At 39.8% G+C, this 23,444-nt stretch overlaps 1 protein-coding gene across 2 annotated transcripts in view; it reads left to right on the top strand.

The window, feature by feature from the left end:
- The first annotated feature begins 424 nt into the window (after window positions 1-424).
- The window catches only part of ZFYVE9 (zinc finger FYVE-type containing 9), a 64,717-nt gene continuing 41,697 nt past the window's right edge, over window positions 425-23,444 (top strand). Inside the window, exons 1-2 of one of the 2 annotated variants that reach the window (XM_075097616.1) lie at window positions 425-593; window positions 18,261-18,365. The gene's annotated coding sequence lies outside the window, so the exon portion shown is untranslated. The remainder of the gene's footprint in view (window positions 594-18,260; window positions 18,366-23,444) is intronic. The other variant, XM_075097617.1, reaches the window with a different exon arrangement.

Genomic DNA, 23,444 nt, shown 5'->3' with positions numbered 1-23,444 from the left:
GCAGCGCTGCGCGCCCCACGCAGCCCCTCTACCGGCCTGTCTGCCGCCGGTTTGCGGCGCGCCCCCAGTGTCGCCCTCCGTGGGGGTGTGCGTGGGTGTGTGGCCGCCAGGCCCTGGCCGCGGGGCCGCGCGGGCTCAGCGGTGGCCGCGGGCTCTGCGGGACCCCGCGCGAGGTGAGCGGGCCGGCTCCCTCAGTGGCGCTGCCGTGCCTCCCCCCGCGCCCGGTGACTCCTCCCGCTCCCCGCCCGCGAGGCCTCGCGGTAGGCGGCCGGGCCGGAGGTGGCGGCGCGGCCTGCCCGGCCCCCCGCGCCGCGGGGCGGGGGTGCGGCAGGCTCCGCACTGCCTCCCCGGCGGTGCCGCAGTGCCGTGCGCTGCCTCTGGGGCCGGCCAGGGGGCGCTGGCTGCCGGTAGCTGCGGCGGCCTTGGCCGCGGAGCCAGCGAGCGAGCCCGGCTAGCAGGCGGCGAGGGCGGGCGCCGGCCTTTCCAGTGCTCGTGGGGTCTGCGGGGCCCGCCCGGCAGCGAGCGGCGGCGGAGCGCGGCCCCGGGGGATCCCCCTCGCCATGCAGACTCGGCGGCGCCTGCTGCCTCCCGAGGTGAGTGAGCGGCGCCCAGCCATCCGCCCCCAGGCCCGGGAGGCCGGGGTATCCCGCTCCCCAGGCCCCTGCCGCCCGCAGCGAGGCCCCGCGGGCGGGCGGGGAGGGCTCCGACGGCTCGGCGTAGCCGCCGTGTCGCCGCCACCGCCCCGGCCCAGGGCGTGGGGGCTCTGGGTGCCCCCACGCCCGTCCGCCCTTGTCCCCCGCACGCCGCCAAGGGGAGAGGTGCCTCGCCGCCGAGGGGGCAGGCAGCGATCGCCCCTCACCGGCGGCGGCCGGGTCCTGCGAGCCCCCTCCCCACCATTCCCCTCTGTCCCCGGGTGCCGCTTGCCGGGCGCCTTGACTGGGTGACCCCCTCCCTGGCGCGGCCGGGGCACCTTTCTCCTAGCGCCGGCGATCCCAGAGAAGGGGAAGGATCTCTCGCCGCGCTCCCCCGAGGCTCCCCCCCGGGACCCCCCAGCCCGCTGCCGGTGTCGGCGCGGGGCAAGGCGAGGCTTTCCCCGGGCCGCGCCGTGCGCACGGGAGCCAGCGGCAGCCTCGGCTGCCGGCCCGGGGAGGACAGGGAGGATCCCTGTTTGCATGTCGTGCCCTTTTTATTGCCAGAAACCCGCTCTCTCCTCGGGCAGGGAATTGTTACTTGCTCATCGCGATGTGTAACAAGTCGCTCCTGCAATGGTGGTAGTGGTAGAGGGGGATGGGGCGAGCGGGCGGGATGCGTTTTATAACATCTCTAATTACGTGAAACTGTGGTCATGTCTCACTCTAAGAATAACTGGCACTCTTGGCATGTCAGACTTTTTGCAGAGGTGGGTTAGTTACTTGCTCATAAATGTCAAATAGGTACGTATGATGGAGGGTGGCTGAAGAACTGTTTTTATCTTATAAACCAGACTGAGAAACAAGTAGCAGATGGGAATTGATAGACTATGTTTTCTGTTAACTATCTTGTTTATTTATGGACAAGATATTTTTGATTATTTTGTGACAGAGGTTTTTTTAGAGGGTTTAATGTTTACACATATTTTCATTCAGTTCAAATATTAGAAGTTGGCTGAATATGGAATCTCAAATTCTGGCAATCTTTTGATTAAGTATGGTGGTATTAGGTTAGAATTTTTGAGTTACACTACCCTCACTATTTTGGTCCAGGCTGAATCCAAAACTGGAAGGGGCCTTGTATAAACAAGTAAAATAATAATTAAGAAAAAGATGCTCTACTTGAATAAAAAGCTTTTATTTTCTTTAGGCAGCATTTTACTGACTAGGCAGTGTTTTAAAACATTGTAATTAACTTTTATTAGCAAATCATTTTTGATTGCATGGAACGAATCCAGATTTGAGGTACACCTTCAGTAGTTGAAACAACATCAAAATCTTTTGTTACTGCCTGAGACCAGTAGTGCACTTCTTTTTTTATAAAGTTATGGCATGTGATACAAAATGAGAAGAGCAGTCTCCTTGACCTGAGAGAGCTGAAATTAAAAATCTCTTCAGAGGTTTGGGGAATCTGAAATGGAAGCTGAGTAAAGGCCTAAAATCTCAAGCAAGCCTCCCTCTGATTCAAGCCCTGATCTCCACTCCACCTAAGAAGTTATCATGTTCTGACACATTGAGATTGATCCTCTAATTGTCCATTGCTTTATGCCACCTTCTTTAGTGTGTGAAAAGGAAGGAAAACACCCAAGAACTGCAGTGCTGAGTCCTGATATTGGGTGTTATTTTTGTGTGTTAGCTTTGAGTCAGTTATTAGGCTGGGGATTAAATACTTTCAAGTGCACATTTCAGGATCTGAGGCCTGGGGCGAAGGCTGAGATGAAATACAATTTTTTTTTAGTTTGGCATAAAGTCTGACTGCGATTGTCTCAGGTAACAAAGGTAGAGACTGAACAAAGATGTAGTATTAAAACTTGTGGCCAAAGAATGATAAGCTTTTAACGTCTGTTGTTGCCTGTCTACTAGCTGCGCCAGCTTCAGCAGAAAATAGCTTGCTAGCATTCTGGTTTGCAGGCTGTCTATAAAAAATTACCTGGAAGTTATTTTGCAAAAGGATTAGAGTAAAGTTTTGCTTTTGAATAAAAGTTGGCCCAAAAGAAATAGATTTTGGAAAGAGGTTGTGTATTCATGTTTTGTTGTTCAGAAAAATCTTTTTGATGCACTAAGGTGAGAATCTTCCAAATAAAAGTGAGTTTCTTGACAGGAGATCAGAAGAGGGGTAATAGTTTCAGTGCACAGTTAGTCTGTGTGCTGATGAATCGGTGATCTTTTTCAGAACATTGTTGGAAGAGCCGGTATATTCAAAGAGTACTTTGAAAGCTTCATATAAAGGCTACTGTTTATTTTTTTGATGTGATTGAGATGAAAGTCTCTAAAGAAATGGAAAGGTGGCCTGTTTTAGAGCTGTATTTGTGATTCTTTATGAGACTTGAACTTTGAAATGAACAGAAATGTGAACTAACAAGCTCAGTTTTGCCTCCTGTTGTTTTTGTGAAGCATTGAGAAATATGTCTGTAGGACTATACTAAAAGCTTACAAAGCTTTTTATATTGATAAGAAATATATAGTCAAGAGCAAATGGTTGAAAGTAAGTTAAAGTACTGAATTTTAGGTGATAGAAACAGCTTTTACTTCTGTGTTGGCTTTAAGTGTTGGCTACATCTTGCAACACTGGGAAAATTACATCTGTTAACGCAAATGGATGGGAATTTTTAAAAGATATATCAAGTATCTTTCACTGACATAGTAGTTTCTACTTAAATGAGAATTCAGGATACGTATACAAATTTGACTAGCAACTAGAGCAAAACATGCTGTATATAGTTATCAAAAGAATAGCACACTGAAAAAAACGGTGTGGTAAAAGTAAATCACCATTATAATACACATATTTTAAATATAAATAATTATTATTTATTTTACAGATATTAATGATTCTATTTTTCAGGCAAATAAAGTACTTCCCAACTTATTGATGGCTGGCTGGGTTTCACTTAATTGAAACTAAAGTGTAACACTTTTTTTTTTATTTAGCTGTTAAGATTCTTTTTAGGCAGTGAACATTTGTAGATTTAAAGGTGCCCAGTTAAATCTTAATGAGTGTAATTCTTAGCTAGTGTTTGTGGGAAGGAATGAGTGTGAGTGTCATACCTAGGGTATTAAACTATGTAATTCCTTTAAATGTTAGGTTCTAGAGAAAATTACAAGACATTGCAGATCCTAGGACCTTTTCATTGGGATTAATGGAATGCTGCATTCCGTGCTTTTGTCTTTGACAGGTATTTGTTTCCTGAATGTGCTTTACGATATTTTCTCCCTTTTGCATCATACACATGCAAAGTTTGGGATATTTAGGAATGCTACTATTGGGACTGCCATAGCAGACAGGTGGAATAGGGAAAATACTTTTAAGGCAAGTTTATATGTATTCTTTCACTGAATCTTTCCACTGTTGTTTATTACTGGAATATTACAAGAGTAATTATATTACTGTTGTATTTCTAGAAGAGATAGGTAGAAATATGTAATATTGCTACTTATTTTTCAGAAATAACAGCCCCCCAACTAGTTATACCAGTAACAATAGGCTGAAGGTGAATGGTAGAGGAAATCCATAAAGGGTCACTTAAACTATTTTAATTAGATTTCTCTAGTAATGACCTTTAATTTAAAAATATAAGTTAAAGACAAACAGTGTGTGGCCAGGAACTTATGGGTGACAACACTGGGCAAATTGTTCATTCCATATTCTTCCATCTAGATCTGCTTAACGGGGAGTTGACTTACAGAAGTGACTCCAGTCAGTTGAATTTCACACAGGTATAGTTCTGTTAAAGTGAAAGAAAAGGGAGGGGGGTGGAAAAAAAAAGAAGAAAAGTGATAAACTATGTGAAAAACAGGTGTGGAGTCACAGTCTGTAGATTTTCTGTGATTCAGAAAGTGTGGAGCTAGAATGCTCTCTGAATAGCTTGTGCAATATCTTCAGTCTACATATAAACTAAGGCAATAGCTGTCTTAGTTATGAAGGCCAGTGAGGACAGAGCTTAAAGAAACTTTAACGTTGTTTTGCTTCCATGTAAAATTTGATAATTTGGAAAAATCGATATGTGGCAGTCAGACTATATATTATGTTTTGAAGTTTTGGTGTCCGTATACTAAACTTTTCACATGTTCTACCCTCAGTGTCCACTGTACATTGGGCAAATGAAAACATGGACTTCAGTGTTGGATTTCCACTTGCATTGTTTTTTTGTTTGTGTCTGTGTTCTTGAGTAACAATTACTAACCTTCGTATTGGATTATTTGCAGATAATGCTAATGGCTGTATGCTCTATATTATGTCTCTGTGGAATATATAAATGTCTTTGTCTTGTTTGCTATATGTTCATATTACTTGTATCTCTGATATTTTGACGGCAACTGAAGCTACAAATCTACCTTATGAGTTCAGCAGGGTCACTGTACTATCAGTTGTTTAAGTGAATATGCTGAAGGTCCAGAAGCATTCTGGTATGCTCTGCTAGGATTGTTTAGGTTTTTCTATCCAGAACTGTACTGCATGCTTATTAGTATATATTTTGCTTCTGTTTTCTACACTTTCCCCCTTCCTTTTAATATCAACAGGAAGCTTGATGAATTTGTTTGAGATTGATTGCATGGTGAAGTCAAGTGAGACTTTACAATTGGAAATGGTATTGCCAGTTAATAATTTTTCTTCAGTTTGTTTTGTTGAATTTCTGGTATTGGTTTTGTTCCAACATGGTAACTGGGTGGAAGGCTTTCTAGTGGAGGCTTGAGACATCAGCTGATACTTCAGATAGTGATGCTGAGCCCTGTTTTAGGGTATGGCTTTGTATATAATATATTGCAGTAATGTGCCTTTGCTAGTCTTTTTTGGCCTGGCTTGAGCTGAACTGACATTTGCAGTAGTTAGAAAAAAACACTAAAGCCTAATGTCGACAAACCTGGAGCTGTTTTTTTCTGCTATTATCTATGTACGAAAATATTTCTGTGTTGTGCATTTCAGTTTGGTAACTATTTTAGGACTGTTCCCCAGCTCTTCTTCACTAGTGACAGGGGAATTAGGCATGATCAGAAATGCTGGAAATGTTTTGAGCCTTTGCTTTTTTTGAGAAAATCCCTTGTCCAGTTAAGAGTTAGAAAAGAAATGCTATCTACCAAATTGTGACTATACTTACTGTTTATGTTTCGTTGTCAGTCTTACTGACTTCTTCAGTTTTGCTAAAGATCTGTGTGGGCCTGCATAAAAAGGCAAAATGTTTAGTATATGTCTTAGGTTCAGTGCCTTTTTTTGGTGGCTTTTTTTTTTGGTTAGTGAAGTGGTAGCTGGGAGGAACCTGTCCTTCCCTCTTCCCAGTGTACAAAGAATCCTGAGGTCATTTCTTATCAGGTGATAATTTGAAATTAGGCCATACTTATGGCAGAGATTCATGTATGCTCTGTCAATTACAGGAGTACCATAGCTGCCCTAGTAATACTTATCAGCCTTACTTCTGGATTCTTGCAATTTTTAAAATTACTATTTTTGTTTACTTCTATGGTATACTGAAGTCTTTTTTTTTTTATAAATAATAGAACTCAATCTTCATACACATGCTCTGAATACAACATTTATATTTCACTCTACTTCTCCAAATAAAATTTTAAACTTAATGGGGGTGAAATACATTAGAAAATTTGTAGAAGGTTATCAGTGAAGGAACATACACTGGTACATTTTTCTAAAAAGTAGTATGATGAACTTGAAAGGAGTTTGTAATGTTCAGTGTAAGAAGCAGATCAAAGAGCTTTCTAAATTGCATAATAGCTTCTTTATCTGTGAATGACACTATTAGAGGAGCTTTTCTGTTTCCAGGTTCAGTTTTGTAGTGTCAAAACTCTACTTTGAACTCAGTGTACATGTTGACTTACCTGCTTGCACTCCACGTGTGATCTGGAAGATTGATTTAGGATCACTAAAACAAAGGCCAAGCCATTGAAACTATGAATTTATAGTGTATATTGTTGTTATAAATTCAGGAAGAATTGGCAAGTCATGTGAAGATGCGTAAAATTTATTGCTTGGTAGGTTGGCCAGTCAGACTGTTGGAGGTTTGGGAGATACTAGAGGACAAAAATTGCAGATATCTTCAGATCTGTGAGTTTTTTCTGTTTTAGTTATTATTTACTGTACTTTTCTTACATTTCTTTTAACCTGGACAATGAAACTGTTCTCTCATCTGTTTCCTTTTCTTCTTCAACAACTTTGATTTTTTTCTCTCATTGTTTTTTAATTGTTGGATTTTAAGAGGAAGGTTGCTGTCATTTGCAGTAAAATATGGGGCCCAGTTTCTGTTGATCTCCATTCCTCTGGTCTGTGTTGTGCTCAGACCTCATTCTGATCTTGGGTGTGCCACACGTCCAGTATCTCTGAGGTGGATTTTGGGGATCTTTGTGGGGGTGACTTAAGTAATCCTTGCCCCAGCTATCTGCTGGAGATGCCTGGCAGAATTAAATTTGTATTCCCTCTTCAACTTCTGCAGCTCTGAGCTTTGCATATAAATTTAAACAAAATCAAATTAATTTTGTTTCTACACGAGATTGGGAAGTGCAGTGACTGAAGGAGTAGCACATTTGTTTTGTCTGCTTGTGTTGTAGAGAAGGAAGGACAAGTGAGCCTCAGTAATCTCTCATAGAAGAGGGGTGGATATCTGGTGCTGGTGATTTCTTAAATAAGCATGATATGAAAGAGAAGAGCGTATATCTCGGTTCTCTATGTGTGTCAGTTCCACTAACTGTTGAATAGAGATATTGCTTACTTGTCATTTTAGGACATCACAGATCCAGGGAGCATGTTGTCTGATGTCATGTAAGACTGAGAACAGAGAACTGGGCTTGATTAAGCTGATGCTCCAAAGAGCTTATTGGTTCTTGGGTTGAGTCAGTGAAGTGTGCTGGTCCAGTGACAAAGGAGCTCCCATCACTCTAGCTGAAACAGTGGGACTCTAAATCCAGATTTGTTTCTGATGGCTAGGACTTATTTTACAGCCATAATTCTTTGGAATTTGTGAAAGGTTTTGTAAGTAGCAGGGAAATTCTTACAAGATCTGGAGATGGAGAGAACTATGTTTTGTTTTGAATTAGATGATGTGTTGAATGAGATTTATAGTGTAAACTGCATCTGATGTTATACTTACCTGAGTCCTTTGGGATACTTTATTAGTAAGCATATTGTTCAACCATCAGTGGAATGAAAGAAGCGTGGTTTTCTGTAGATTTAAATCCTTTTTGCCCCTTAGCATCTCTTCCCTTCTTTCCCCCTCGGCAATAACCCCAGCTTTCTCACACAACACCATAATTCTGTTTTTCTCCAGAGCTGTGTGGGTATTGATTGCCCAGCAGGTTGCTGCCAGAAATACATATAGCAGCTTGCATTTCCCTCAAAGGACAGTCATTTGGATTTGTTTTTACTGTGCAAATACTAATTTTCATGAATTTATTTTTTTCTTTAAAAGCTGAGCATAAAAAATAGTGAACATTTTGATCCCATAATATTAATTTCTGTAGGAGATCAGATTAAAGGTACAACACTTGAAAAATGATTGTAACTGAACACTTACCAGTATGTAAGTGCTCTTCTTATTTGTGTTATTGAGACTGTGAACACTGAGTTTTATTTGTAGGGTGGAGAAGACACAAAAGTTACACAGTTAAAATACACCCACCAAACCAGTCATGTCAATGTAATTTTTTTTATTCCTTATCTGTACTATAATGCAGATAAATGAATATTTAATATGAGTTGAGATTGTGCGAGAGGTAAATTCCCTTTTTGCCTGTAAATTCTTATTTTCCATTCATCTAACAATCTTTTTGGAATTTCATGTTCTTCTAAAATACAAGCATGCTATAGCTTGCTTCTGAGACTTGTGTTTTGCAGAGAAAGGCACAGGTGTCTGATCTATACCCATTTTGAGGTTTATCCTTCAGTATATAGCTACTGTTTCTGTTTGCTGGTCAGCAGTGGCCAGGAGTTTGGTAGTTCAGCAGAGCAGCACACAGTCCCTTCAGAAGTAAACCTGCGCCAACATGTCCTCACTCATAGCTGCAGTCTCTTCAGGGGAGTACCTGCTCTGTCGTGAGTTTACCCATGGTCACGTGCTTTGAGGTGTTCCAGCATGACCTCAGGCACAGCCACTGATGCTTCAGGGTGTACCTGCTGCAGCACAGACTTAACCCACAGCCACAGATACTTTGGGGTTTACCTTCTCCAGGGTGGACATGTCCTTGGGCCACGATCCCTTCAGAGGTACATACCTGCTGCAGTACAGACATAACCATGGCAGATGCTTTGAGATGTCCCTGCTCCCACATGGACTCATCCACAGGTCACAGTCCATTTGACCTGAGTTCACGCTGGAGCTCCAGCCTGTCCAGTGCAGCAGCACAGAAGCAGCAGCGATGCCCCGGCCACCTGCCAGCCCAGGCACGTGGCCATTGATGTTATCAAAATGTTCTCAGGCACAGCAGAGTCAGATGAAAAGCAGCACAGCAATACAGCAAGCAGTGAAAGCAAAAAGCAGCCACTAACTAGCACTAGACTCTAATATACAGTAGGGCAAGCACAGAAGCCTGCTGATTAGTAGCTGAACAGCAATAACAGTAATAAATTTGATCTAGCACACTCCCGTCAAATCTGTTCTTATCTTGAACCCTCCAAGCCCCACATTGGACACCAAACAGGACTGTTGTGGTTTAGCACCAGCTCGCAACTAAACGCCATGCAGCCGCTCACTCACTACCCCCTGGTGGGATAGTGGAGAGAATCGGAAGAGTAAAAGTGAGAAAACTCGTGGGTTTAGATAAAGAGTTTAACAGGTAAAGCAAAAACCGCACACACAAGAAAAGCAAAATGAGGAGTCCATTGGCTGCTTCCCATGGGCAGGCAGTGTTCAGCCATCTCTAGTAAAGCAGGGCTCCATCACGCGTAATGGTTACTTGGGAAGATAAACGCCATCACTCTGAATGTCCCCCCCTTCCTTCTTTTTCCCCCAGCTTTATATACTGAGCATGACGTCATATGGTGTGGGATATCCCTTGGGTCAGTTGGGGTCAGCTGTCCCGGCTGTGTCCCCTCCCAGCTTCTTGTGCACCCCCAGCCCACTCGCTGGTGGTTGGGGGGTGAGAAGCAGAAAAGGCCTTGATTCTGTATAAGCCCTCCTCAGCAGTAACTAAAACATCCCTGTTCAGCACAAATCCAAAACGCAGCCCCATACTAGCTACTGTGAAGAAAATTAGCTTTATCCCAGCCAAAACCAGCACGATTGAGTGCTATATTGGTTAATTCAAAAATGAGTATTTTAATGATCTCTTACTTGGTGACCTTGAAAGTATGTGCAAAGCCCATTTCTTAGGTTATATTATTAACAGATTGCTTTAAATAGTAAATACATATTGAAATAGCCTCTTAACTGAAACATCAAATTGCATTGATTATAGGAATTTCATACTGTGTTTTTGTATAAATGATGAAGGCTGAATAAAACCCCAGTATACTTCATATATTTCACAGTTCTTTCTTGATTCTTTTATAAATGTAACTTTAAAAGGTCATTACTTTACTTTAAGCATCAGTCTACCAATGTACTTTTGCGCTTTCAAGTAATTATATTAGTGTACTGGCATAATAGTCTCTATATTTTATTTACCTTAGTTTTAGTTAACAAGTCACCTGTTAAATGCATTTTAACCTATCACTAGAATTTGCACATAGATTTTTTTCATGTACTTGTGTAGAACGAATGCGGGTTTTACAATGATGATAATTAGAAATTGTTTACTGAGACTCAGTGCAATAGATAGGTGTATATGTAGTGTTTTTTTTCTCTCATTCTTTTCCTATAATGCCCTTTGCAGTTGTATTTTCTCTCTTCCCCCCCACCCCCTTAAGCTTCGTTTCTGTACAGATGGCATGTACCACCTTCTACTTTGAGGAAATGTATAAATAGTGGCTCCTGTGTAGTTAATAAAACTTGTCTTAACTAGAGGTTTCAAATACATAGCTGCTAGAGGGAAGCAGGTAGCTGTGCTGATCGTGGATGTTGAACACCCAGTGCATGTATGTGGCAAAAATTGTATTGCACAGTCTAAAAGGCTGAGGGTTTAAATGAATTAATGAAGGAGCCATGGCAACAATAAATAATGATGGGGATAGGTAGAAGGCAAGTTGACAGTTAGAGTGATGTCTTAGTTTTGACTGTTTCTTTGGCCACATGTGGTTTTTTTCTTTCTTGATGGCTGTTTTGTCTAAAGACTTTCATTTATGTTTGCAACGTGGATGCATCACCATTGCTATTGGGTTTGTTCCCACCATTCCTTAGAAGAGAGAAATAATATTGTGTGGTTAATAAGGTCATTTACAACTGGTTTATACCAGTGGATCTGAACAGTGATGTTGAAACATATGGGGTTTCTCATTTTTTGTCAGAGGAGAAAGGAAACATAGGTAGGGAGAAAGAAAATGGATGTAGGAAGAAGTGAATGAGGACGGAATGTGTTTGAGACAGGAAAAGACGACTAACAAAGAAAATGGAACAGAAGGGCATACTACAGTCTAAGACGGAGAAGTAAAGAAAAGAGGTAGAGATTCATGGCTGAGCAGAATCAACCACCATGTCAATGGACAAAAGCAGTGTCTGAGCTTTCTGAGTTTTGGACTGTCTGAGAAACATTACATCTTAAGTTTAGGAGGATTTAGTGTTCCTAGAGCACTATAAGATTTCTGAAAACTCTATTTTGATGCATTAGTAATGAATGCTTTCCAATTTTTTGTTTTTTATCTGTTATGCCTTTAGTTCCTGTGACTGCCAGCAATGATACAGAATTATGGGCACTTACTTTTATAACTAAGAGTTTTCTGAATCTCACATAAATTTAAAGTAAATGTCCTGATTGGTATATTGCATCACTGGAGCAATGAAAAAAAAACTTTACAGCAAATCTGAATGCAAGTTACTCATCTTTTTTATTGGTTAGCGCTTAGTCCCTTCAGCACTGTTAAAAACTTGTTAACGGACCTCAGCATAAATGAGACTCATACTCAGAAATAGCAGTTTCAATACACGCTGTTGCCATGGATGTATTGAGTTGTATTGAGTTACTGGTTACAGATAACTTGAGACGTAATGCACCATGAGCATCAGCAATGTAGTTAGATCATGATCACAAATGTGGGAGTGAACACTGCTACATTTGACAAGACAACAATATTTTATAAAGTGTTAGTATCGTGTGTGTGTGTATATGTAAATTTAATCTTGGTGTGATATGAATTGAAAGGTCAATGCAATAGCAGAAATAAAATTGCTAATGGGAATTAAAAGTTACTTCCTTTGAGGTAATTTCAGGTTGGAGGGAGTATGAGATTAAAAACTCATAGATCTCTGAACTTATTTTCAGGGGCGCACAGTAATCCAGCTCTACATAACATAGGATTTGAGAAATAGTAACTGTTTGCTGTCTATAACTATGATATTTCTTACCAAAAATGTGTGTGTGGAAGATTTTGTAACACTGTTATGTTACATAGCTGCCAAATGAGTAAAAATGACCACAGCAGCGTTGGAAAGAGGATGTATGCAAGTGTGTTGATAAAGGTGGCTTTAGTAGCTGAATAACTGCTCTTCAATTGAAAGTGACTGTAGACTTTCAGACTTTTTTTTTCTGTACAGATTGTCCTTTCTCTAAAGAGCAGCCGAGTGCATAAATTGTGTGACTTCTAGCAGCTTCTCTTCCCAGTGGGTACAACTCAGAATTGATGGGCTAGTAAATGGTAGCAGAGCAGTTTCCCTCTTTGCCTGTTGTCCTTTTCACCTGTCCCATTCTGGTTACGTGGCATTTCTGGCTTTTATTATTAGATACAGATTTTGCTCATGGCACCTGCAAGTATCGGCCCCTTGTGGGTTTTATAAGGACAGTTCCTTGGCAGTTGTAGGCATTTAGTGATTCTAGGTGAAGTTAGTCAGTTTTTCCCATATTGCCCAAATCTAAGAAACATCTGAAACAATGAGCAGCATATTTGGGATTCATTCTTGTTTCTACCCTACATGAGAAAGAAGAAAAACTCATAAAGTATTAAAATACAGGATTAATTAACTCTGAGATACATAGTGTGTCACTTTAAATAATTTTATTCTTCAAATCTGTTAAACATTAACTTCTAATACTCAAACCCTTGTTTCTCAAATACAGAAACAGAAAAAGTAATCTCATAAACCTATTTATTCTGTATGTTTTACTTTAGTTTGTATTCAAATAAAGTTAAATAAGAGCTTCAGTTCAGTATGTTAAATGTATTGAATTTTTTTTAAAAAGCACATTGTTACATTGATGACATTACATAGGATCCATGCACAGATTAAGAATCACAGAATCACAGAATGGTGGGGGTTGGAACGGACCTCTGGAGATCATCTTGGCCGGCCCCCCTGCTTGAGTAGGTGCACCTAGAGCAGGGGGCACAGGAAAGCATCCAGGTAGGTTCTGAATGTCTCCAGGGAAAGAGACTCCACAGCCTCCCTGGGCAGCCTGTGCCACTGCTCTGGCACCCTCACAAGAAAGAAGGTTTTTCTCATGTTTAGGTGTAACTTCCTGTGTTCCAACTTGTGCCCATTGTCCCTTGTCCTGTCATTGGGCACTAATGACTAAGAAACATGATTTTATATTAAATTTTTGTTCAATATTCTGTGCATTTTTTTTTTTTGTGGTTTCCAATATTTTAAACTTGGGAGTTGTATGAAACAAGTTGTTATAAAACATTAGATTTATAAAACGCTAGATTTGGAAGCGAGCTCTGTGAGCATATGAGTAAGCTCAGGGAAGGATTTTTCTCTTTTTTTTCCAACTGTATTCCTCTGGAAAAACTTGCATTGAAGGCAGCACTGCAGTGTAAACCTATCTATTTGTTCTTCCAAAGGGCCAGGGATGGACACTTTTCAGGGCAGTCAAAAGGAGAAGGACGCATGGTTCCTGTCTTCAGGTGCTGAGGGTCCTGACTCTGCAGTGTACTGAGGAAGTACAGGCTGTTTGGCAAGGCTGTTTGTGTGTCAAGCAAATAAATCAATTTCTTTCTCCTTGAAGTAGTAAAAAGAATAGGAAATGGAATGAAATGGAATTTATTTTCTACTGTAAACCGTTATAAAACAGGTGTCCTTTGCACCTTGGGCTGCTTTGTCATATTTACGGGGAGACAAAGGTTGATAACACTGCTATAATTTTTCTTGTGTCTCTGTTACTTTTGGTGTTGATACTTTCTATAATGCTGCTTTGAAGTTGCTGCTCTTTTGACTGCCTTACTGCTGCTCTGGCATGCGTGAATGTCTCCTTATGGAAACTTGGCTGGAGACAGAAGTGAAAATAATAGCTTTAAAATGGCATGGGGGAAAGTCAAGGGAAAGATGCAAATATTAGTGAAATAGTTAGAGAGACTGTATTCTGCTTTAGGCATTGTCCATCTCTGTGCAGCTGATTGGGAAAAAAGACAAACCAATGTGACATTGAGATAGTTTATCTTTTGTCAGCATTCATGCATGGGTAGTGAGCTGGTACAAAGGGTTGTACTACCCAGAAATAGCCTTCCATGCCCCAGTCTACTCTCTGGTTAATATAGATTGAGTAGTAGGAACATCAGCAAACTATGGGAAATGAAACCAAAGGATACTTGGTCATCTTCAGCTTTTGGTGCAGGAAAAGGATTAGCAGTGACTGTATCTTGTTTATATTTGTTACATTTAATCTCTTGGTGCTGTTTTTAGTATTTCTTATTAAAGAGATGGTGAGTTTTAATGGGATTTTCTAATCCTGAACTGTTTCTTAGACGAGTTATTTTTGAAACGTTCTGTTATTTGCTGAGTGTTATTGGCTGAAATTAATTAATATTAGTAGAATGCATAAATTAATATTAGTAGAACAGTTTGTGTTGAAATGCTTAATTTGGGGCCTAATCTGAAGTCCTTGCCATTGCAGACATTTTCATGTGTGACACATAATGCTACATCTGTGTCACAAACTTTTTATAATGCCCGCCCTTCCTTTTATTTGGCACACACTAGGTAGAAAGAGCCCTGTACTTTGTGTTTGTACAGAACGAATAGCTGTTTGAGAGTCAGTGTAGTATTCAGGAAAGATAGCTGCAATGGAGAAAGGAGCTTGCTTTCATTGAGTTAGTGTGGATATACACTGTCCATATAGACTCCGGGTGCTGTTATGACTGTATCCTGAGGCAGGTCTGGAGGACTTCCTTTGTGGGAGGAGTGTTCCTGCACAGTATTTAGTCTTTCTACTTAAATTAATTCTTAAAAAATAATACAAACACATGTTCATGTGAAACTTGACTGAAAGTTGCTGCTTCATTTGAGAGAGGCTAAGAAGGAACCATTATGAAGTGACAAATTATTGGGCACGTGGTAAATTACCATTATTCCAAGCATTTAATTGCTTGAGTGAAGAAACCCCACCTTTTCCACTTGTGAAGATTTAGCTTCCAGATTAAATGATCGGATAAAAGAATTCATATTGTATAACTGTTGTGTCCTGAAACTTGCTACCTGATTCCCCTCTTGATTAAGTACACTGTTTACCTATTAATGTACCCCGCTGCTATAGTATTTCTTGTTGTAGTTTTTATTCTTGCAAAGTTGGGACCTGAATATGTCTCCTGTCTGTAGTGTCTCTGAATCTGCCATCTGATAGTTCCAGAGTGTAGACAAGCTAGGAAGTTAAGATACTAGCATTGAAATCTGGGTTTGCTTTTAAGATAATGCCTATTTCAACTAATCTTGCAATCATAAAGTGCCTTAAAATGGCTGCAAATGTATTCCTGCCTACTCAAAGACATCTTCTTACTGGTAGCACATTATAGAGGATCTGTAGTGTAGTGAAGAGTTGGATCCTTGCCAGTAGATGGAAGCATTTTTTTAGCATCTCTTCATGCTTTGAGCTTTTTCTGCATTTTTTTAACATAGTATCGAAATTGCTTCTTTTCCAGTCTCTTTCCATTTATTATAAGCTATTCCAATTTGTGCTAGTTCAGATTACTTCCATTTGATGATGTAAACATTTTTTACATTCTTTTTTTGTGGAAGGTATTTCTTATTTTATATTTTTTAGAGCTCTTCTATTCTTCATCCTCTCTTTATTCTGGGCACGTCTCTGCTTGTCAAATTTCTCTTCAATTTCTGTTTTGCTTTTGCAGTAATTGGCAGTTACCCTCTTGGAGCTCCTGAGGGAAATCATACATGTAGGGTATAACCAAAGCAGCACCTGAGTGATACCACTGTAGGGCAGGAAACAGAAGAGTTCAGCCAACCATCAGCAGAAGAGATAAGAAACTGTGAAATGCTCAAAGTAAGCAAACCGGAAGTGCAGAGACAGTGGGCCTCTTTCATTTGTAATGATCTTAGGTCTCAGTAGGCACATAATTTTTGGGTGGAAATGTAGGTATTTTTTCAAGTGTGATGGAACCCTTTTTTTAGCAGTATCATTTCTGAAAAAACTAATAATCACTGGGTTATACATTGTTGTGAATATTCTTGACTCTCCTTTATAGTTATTCTTTTTGTCCTTGATTTTTATTTTAATAGAGTTCTCTTACATTCACTTCTTATCGAAAAAAGAATTTGGCGCTGTTTTCAACTTGTTAATTTTTTCAGGAAATCCAAACCTTATAATTTACTTTTTTTAAAATTGTTTTTTGTTTAAATATATTACATTAATATCTGTAAGTATGCTTTGATTTTTGCATTGGTCTTTGTAAAGGGAAATGGCTGCCGAGAGTGAATGTTGAATTGTAAACAAAAAGCTCTAGGACCTCAAGGTAATATCTCTTCAAAGCTTTCTTTGGAGACTGGTAGTGTTTGATTGGATCTGTGTTCTTCTGTGGTGAATGGTTACGGACAAAAAAGTTATTACCTGGGAAGAATGAAACAAGTGGATCAGAAATAAAACAATGAACAATAAAGCTGTACTGTTGCCCTGAATATGCCTTGCCTAGAAGGCCTGGTGACTTAGAGCACTGGTAACAGCATAGCGTGTTTCAGCTGTAGGTTGCTAGGTCTGATCCATTTCTGATTGGTGAAGATTGAACTCTGTGGTTAATGTATGACTGACTGGTTCGTGTGAAATGTGTTTTATGTTCATGATGCAATTGACAGACCTTGTCATAAATCATAAACAGAATTGTCATTAATTGATCCATCTTTTCAAAGGGGTCATGAAAATGGAATAATTTTCCTCCACCTACAAGCCACAAGGGGTGGACGTGGTGGTGGTACAATAACCTTACCCTGCTGCCAGATGTACTTTACATCCCTTTGAAAAAGATTATAATTCTGAAGCCTTCCAGTGGAATTAAATTTCCCTCGCCTCCATTATTGCATGCATATGAAGCCTATCCAAAGAACTTTGTAACAGAATAATTTGTATTATTTCCCAAATACTCAAAATTAATCTTAGCTTATGGAGGTAGAAATATACATGACATCACAAATTTTACTTGCATACTGTAACAGTTCTGTTGGCATACAAAGCTGTGGGATTTTACTCTAGGTTTGGAAACAGTACTACTAAGAGTGCTACTGTTCAGTTCATTAGTTTCCTGGAATTATTTCTGTAGCTTATTTTTGAAAAGAATAATAAACAACCCTGGGAAAATTGTAGTATAACACCGAATATCGCTTTCATGCATGGAGAACTGATTTGTTTTTTAGCTCTGTTCATTTTGCTGGAGTTGTAAGATTTTTTTCTAACATATGCTGCTGCTTCACCAGAGCACTAATAAATACTTCAACTACCTAACAGGTCAAATACCAGCACCCGCAAAGCTTAAAACATGAATTTAACGTATCTCACTCCTTGTTCTTGTAGCACTGTTTGTCATAAACTAGTCTCTTTTCTTTGCTCATGGCTGTGTTGGATCTTTGAGCTATGTTGAGTGTTAGGATGCAGCCTGTGAAAATGAGCACCTGACCTGTAGAAATGCTGTAGTTAGGAGAACAAGAGTTTCTTCTGAAGACTTTTTTTTGCTTGGGTCCTCCCTGCTATTGAAGGTTGATGCCATTGTGGTTTTTGAGAGAAGAAGCCTTTAGGAAATGAAGGGAGGTTAAGATTGTAGGGGGGATAATTTGAAGACAAAACAAGTTGTTCAGCTGTAACGTATCAGTGGAAAGCTGATGAATACAGTTTACAGAATTAGGAGGGCCGTGAATTTTTGTTGAGTATCAAAGATACTAGCTCTTTATTTTTGGAAAGCCTATTATAGTGTAATATAATTAACTTCAGAGGCTAGTTTTATAAATTAAGCATTACAGTCAAGGTCACCAGGAATACAAGGACAATTGGAGTTGCTGCCTCACTCTGTGGGTTTACAGTTAAATGAGGAATAATAGTAGGTAGGTAGCAATGTGTTTTTTATTAGCAGCTTTTTTCCCTAGAATATTGGAGTGCAATACTGGCATAGTGCATAGATTCCTGAATTTAAAGCTGCAAATGTAACCCAGATAGTTTGAAGGCTTGCAGCATTTGCCAAATGTGCCTGTGCTAGCTGCAGTCATGTGTTAAAAAAACATGGTTTGTGGCAGAATTGCAATAATAAAATACATGTTTATATTTTCTTTCTAGGATCAGGTAGAACACACTGATTCAGCAGAACTGGCTGGTTGTGCTGCAGTCATCATGAGCAGGCACAGGGTCATTCGATTCTTAACATACGTATAAGAGCAAAAGGTAAGAGTTCTGCATTAGAATATAATGATTCAGGGGTATGTACTTGAAATGCATGCATTTTTATGGATGGTTGTGGATATATATTTAGATATGTACACCTCTATGGATACATATCGTCTATAGAAGATGATGGAGTATTTTCATAATTTTGTTATTTTGGTTTTTATTGAGTGCAATTGCCTTGTTTTAGAGCAAAGATGTGTCTTATTTTGTTTGTGGGAGGGCGGAAGTGGGCAAAGTCTTTCTTCCTCAGTCTGTGCTGTAGGCAGATCTCATCAGTTAAAAATACAGCTATTGCTGAACTCTCTGAACAAGCTGTTCATTACAGCAAAGGTGCTTGATTTTTTTCTTCCCAGAGGCAAATAATACAAAGACCACTAAAGGGAGCTGGAACAGTATGTGGACTTGGCCATTGTTTCTTTTAGTTGAAGGAAGTCCTCAGGAGCATTAGATCTAATAAATCAATTTTTCCATTTGATAAATAATTCCATGTTGTCATGCTATGGGAAAATGACATTTTCTGGATGTCTGATTTTTATCTTGATGAATGAGCAATGTTTGGTTTCCATTTGATTATGCCCCTTGTAACTTTCATCTTAGGAGTCTTTCATATATAGTTTTGGTGAGGACTATAATAAACTACTTAAGTATTTTGTTTAGTAAGAGTTTACTGAAATGTGTTTGTTTACAGTTTCATATTGAAAGAGTAGTCTACACAGGACAGCTGAGATCTTATTCTGGTTCTTTACATGCTGTCTGATTTTTAGGCCTTTGCTATGAGGCTAGTAGTTGTATGGTAGTATGTGGCACTTCCTTTTGATGTATATTTTATTAAAATGTTTTAATGTGATTATGTGCTCATCATCCACTGTTAGAGTCAAGAAAATTTGAAAGGCTTAAGGCTGTTGGTTCCAGTGGTGAAAAAGTCTTAAGGGTAATGTAGGATGTGCAGTGCGGAAGATCATGGGTTACATAATTCCTTATCATAGAGACCAAAACAAATGCAAGTCTTGTGACTTTGCAGGTATAACAAAAGGCCTATCTCTTTGTACAGTAGGTAGTCCTGTGAGGGGCAGGGAGTTGGACCTGATGATCCTTATGGGTCCCTTCCAACTTCAGATATTCTAAGATTCTAAGAAGCTGGCAAGTGGGATATCTGAATTGTCTTCAAAGGCAGTCTTTAAGGTTAAGCCTGTTCAGAATACCATCTAATTTTAAGGAAGGTTTTCTGTCCTTTACGTCTGTCTCCTTCCTTCCCCACTAATCGATTAAAGTTTGTCTTATGTCTGAATGCTGTGGTGACTAGGGTAGTAATTCTAGATACATCTGATACAGACATTCTGGTACATGCACTTCTATATTTAGACATTAGGGGAGAGAAGGGCATGTAGGCTTGATAAAACATAAGTTCTTAGGTTTTAGAGATGAAGATCATGGTAAGTCCATGCTGTTGTATGAAGGAATTGATAAGTAAAACACAGAGTTCCTGAATTACGTATGATCTGTGATCCAACAGGAGCTTGCCAATAATCTGATTGACAGGCTGCATGTTTTCATCAGCTTTTAGCCATGAAAGACAGGAGATGACTCTGCAATAGGTGACAAGTTATCTTAGGTTCTGGACTTACTGTACCAGTGGATGGTAGCCATTGTATGCTTTTTTAAAAATACAGAATTTAAAAAAATTGCTATTTAATTTTTTTCCTCTGTAATTAGTCTTTTCTGCCAAATCTTTGCATAGAGGGCTGTATTTTTGAAAAATCATCTTATCCTTTTCACTGGATTGGTGATTTATGTGTCCTTTTCCTTGCACTGGCACAATATCCTCTTCTTCCTATTGTTCATCCCAATATATACTAATTTAGGAAGTGTTTCCTTTTTGGCAGCATACAGCTAAAATTGCCATTGAAATTCTTCCTGATTTGCTCATGTTCTTATTGTCACTTTTCCAGGGTTTAAGTTGTGTGCTTGCTCCTCATGGCTCTCCATGCCATGGCTTGGAATAGTTGAGCAATTCTAAAGAGATTCACAACTATCAAGGATCCTTTAAAAATGTTATTTCATCCTTTATACTAGGAGGAAGTTTGGGACTAGAAAAATTCTAAAACTCTTCCAAATTTCTTACCTGCTACCTGTGAGCGCCAGTCAAAGTTTCCAAAGACCTGTAAAGGAATATCTTTTTATTTATGTTGGATACGTCATAAAAATATTCAAAATAAAATTAAATTCTAAACCACAGGGAAAACAGGTACCCAATTATTATAGCATGCTGTGTTATAGTGTTTAAGGTTTTCTGTTTTGCTCTTGAGTTGCTGGCTATGCAGAGCTGAAGGATTAGATCTTAAAGTGGCAAAAGTATGAGCTGCCGACAATGTATTAGTCAAGAAGCATTGTGGGTATCTTTTAGGAACATGAGTGCTCATCCTTCTTTTCTGTCAGGAAGAATGGGCAGTAAGGACCTTTGTGGGTTTGGCAGTGTGTTTTGCCCTTGGACACAGAAACTTCTGGAAAAGCTTGGAGGGGTTGTTGTGTTCTTTACTATAGTAGTAGTAGTAGTAGTAGTAGTAGTAGTAGTAGTAATAATAATAATAATTATTATTATTATTACTTTAGATGTTAGACCTGAAGATTGCAGCTGACCTTCTCTGAGAAATACCTACTTGCATAGACAATGAAATCTCATTTAGAGTGGCTGTCATCTTAGTGATTGTGAGTTTAAAAATAAAAGATTCTCCATATATCCTGGTACATCAGTAATTGAAATAACAATAATGATATAAAAGGTCTTTTCTGTCTTCAGTTTGGATCAGGAGCATCCATCCGTCTGGATTTTGGCTCACTGCATGTTTGTGCACCAGTATTTGAGCTTCAGAATTCATGTGGTTACATATATTTGTTTATACTTAGTTCTCTCTACCTAGAATTTTAAAAAATATAGAAACAATCCCTCTGTCATATTGGACCAAATTTAAACTCACAAATATTAGATACTGAATATTAGATAATACAGGTGTTAATAAAATAATAATTTCACAAAGATGCTATGAAGTGTTGACCACACTGGGATTGTAAGGGAAGGGAAACAAAATTATAAGTCTTCTTTATATGTCCTTATTATTGTTAAACGTGGTCTCCTAAGTCTGAATATTTGTATTTTTCTAATGTTATAAAAACACACTTAATCTAAAATTTAAAAGCCAAACCCTGACTATGGTAAATAAAAATTTGTATATTTATTATGAACTTCTAACACTGCTTTCTTTGGTTAGGCATATCTTGTTCCTGATTTGTATGACAATGAAAAAACAGCTAGTATAGGACTAAATTTAGGAAATGTTAGAGGCAAATGTGGCTTTTATTTGACTTACTCCATTAACCATTAATTTGAGTTAGTTCTGAAGTAATTTTATCAGTCTTTCAGGTTTTTCAGTTGTATGAATGGTCAGGCCTGAATTTTTCTAAACATTTCTAAATCAGTTACACAGAATCAAAATGCAGTCGTTCAAAGAGTTACTTTAAAACATGTTTTCAGCAACTATATAATCAGCGTAGCATTCCTTCCCCATCAACTTGCTTGTCAGTTATCATTATCTTCACTAAAATAAGCAAAAGAAAAAAAACAGTGTTTGTAGCCTATTTCTTTGGTGCCACCCGTATTGCAGAGTTTGTATTTAAGTCCTAGCAAGTGCCCTTTTTCACTACGAAGGTGCATGGAAACCTGAGTGCAGTGGCTTCAAACAGCATCACAATTTAACACAAAAGCACAAGCACTGAACACAAAAATTTTGTATGACGCTTTGCAGTCTTCAGTGCTTCACTGACAAATACTCTTTGCATCATTGACCTTAGTGGGGTTCCCCAGGGCTCAGTGTTGGGGCCAGTCTTGTTTAATATCTTTATCAATGATCTGGATGAGGGGTTCGAGTGCACCCTCAGGCGTAAGTTCGCAGAAGACACCAAGTTGGGCGGGAGTGTTGATCTGCTCGAGGGTAGGAAGGCTCTGCAGAGGGACCTGACCAAGCTGGATCAATGGGCCGAGGTCAACCCTATGAGGTTCAACAAGGCCTGGTGCCGGGTCCTGCACTTCGGTCACAACAACCCCATGCAACGCCACAGGCCTTGGGAAGAGAGGCTGGAAAGCTGCCTGGTGGAGAAGGACCTGTGGGTGTTGGTTGACAGCTGCCTGAACATGAGCCAGCAGTGTGCCCAGGTGGCCAAGAAGGCCAACAGCAACCTGGCTTGTATCAGGAATAGTGTGGCCAGCAGGAGCAGGGCAGTGATGGTGCCCCTGTACTCGGCACTGGTGAGGCCGAGTATTGAATATTGTGTTCAGTTTTGGGTCCCTCACTACAAGAAGGACATCAAGTTGCTGGAGTGTGTCCAAAGAAGGACAATGAAGCTGGTGAAGGGTCTGGAGAGCAGGTCTTAGGAGGAGACGTTGAGGGAACGGGGGTTGTTTAGCCCGGAGAAGAGGAGGCTGAGGGGAGACCTTATTGCTCTCTACAACTACCTGAAAGGAAGCTGTAGCGAGGTGGGTGTTGGTCTTTTCTCCCAGGTCACTAGCGGTAGAATGAGAGGAAATGGCTTCAAGCTGCATCAGGGGAGGTTTAGATTGGATATGAGGAAAAATGTCTTTACTGAAAGAGTGGTCAGGCATTGGAACAGGCTGCACAGAGAGGTGGTTGAGTCACCATCCCTGGAGGTATTTAAAAGACATGTAGATGTGGCACTTCAGGGCATGGTTTAGGAGACATGGTAGTGTTGGGTTGATGGTTGGACTTGATGATCTTGGAGGTCTTTTCCAACCTTAACGATTCTATGGTTCTATGACTTTGCCTAAGAATAATTGTTCACTTCTTCATCAGTTGTTTGCTAGACTGGAACATTATCATTATAATGTAAATTAAATATATTATAAATTTATGTGAAGTTTTCTGGTATTTTGTAGAAAACAATCTTATAGTGAGTTAATTTTGGTTGATGTTTAGAACTCTGAATGGAAAAAAATTCTAGCAAAACATCCATTGGGACAGATTCTAATTAACTTTTGATATTTGATATTTACTGAGCTGGTAAAGA

This window comes from Phalacrocorax aristotelis, chromosome 6, assembly GCF_949628215.1.
Source record: "Phalacrocorax aristotelis chromosome 6, bGulAri2.1, whole genome shotgun sequence".
NCBI lineage: Eukaryota > Metazoa > Chordata > Aves > Suliformes > Phalacrocoracidae > Phalacrocorax > Phalacrocorax aristotelis.
This window is presented reverse-complemented; position numbering and strand designations above follow the sequence as displayed.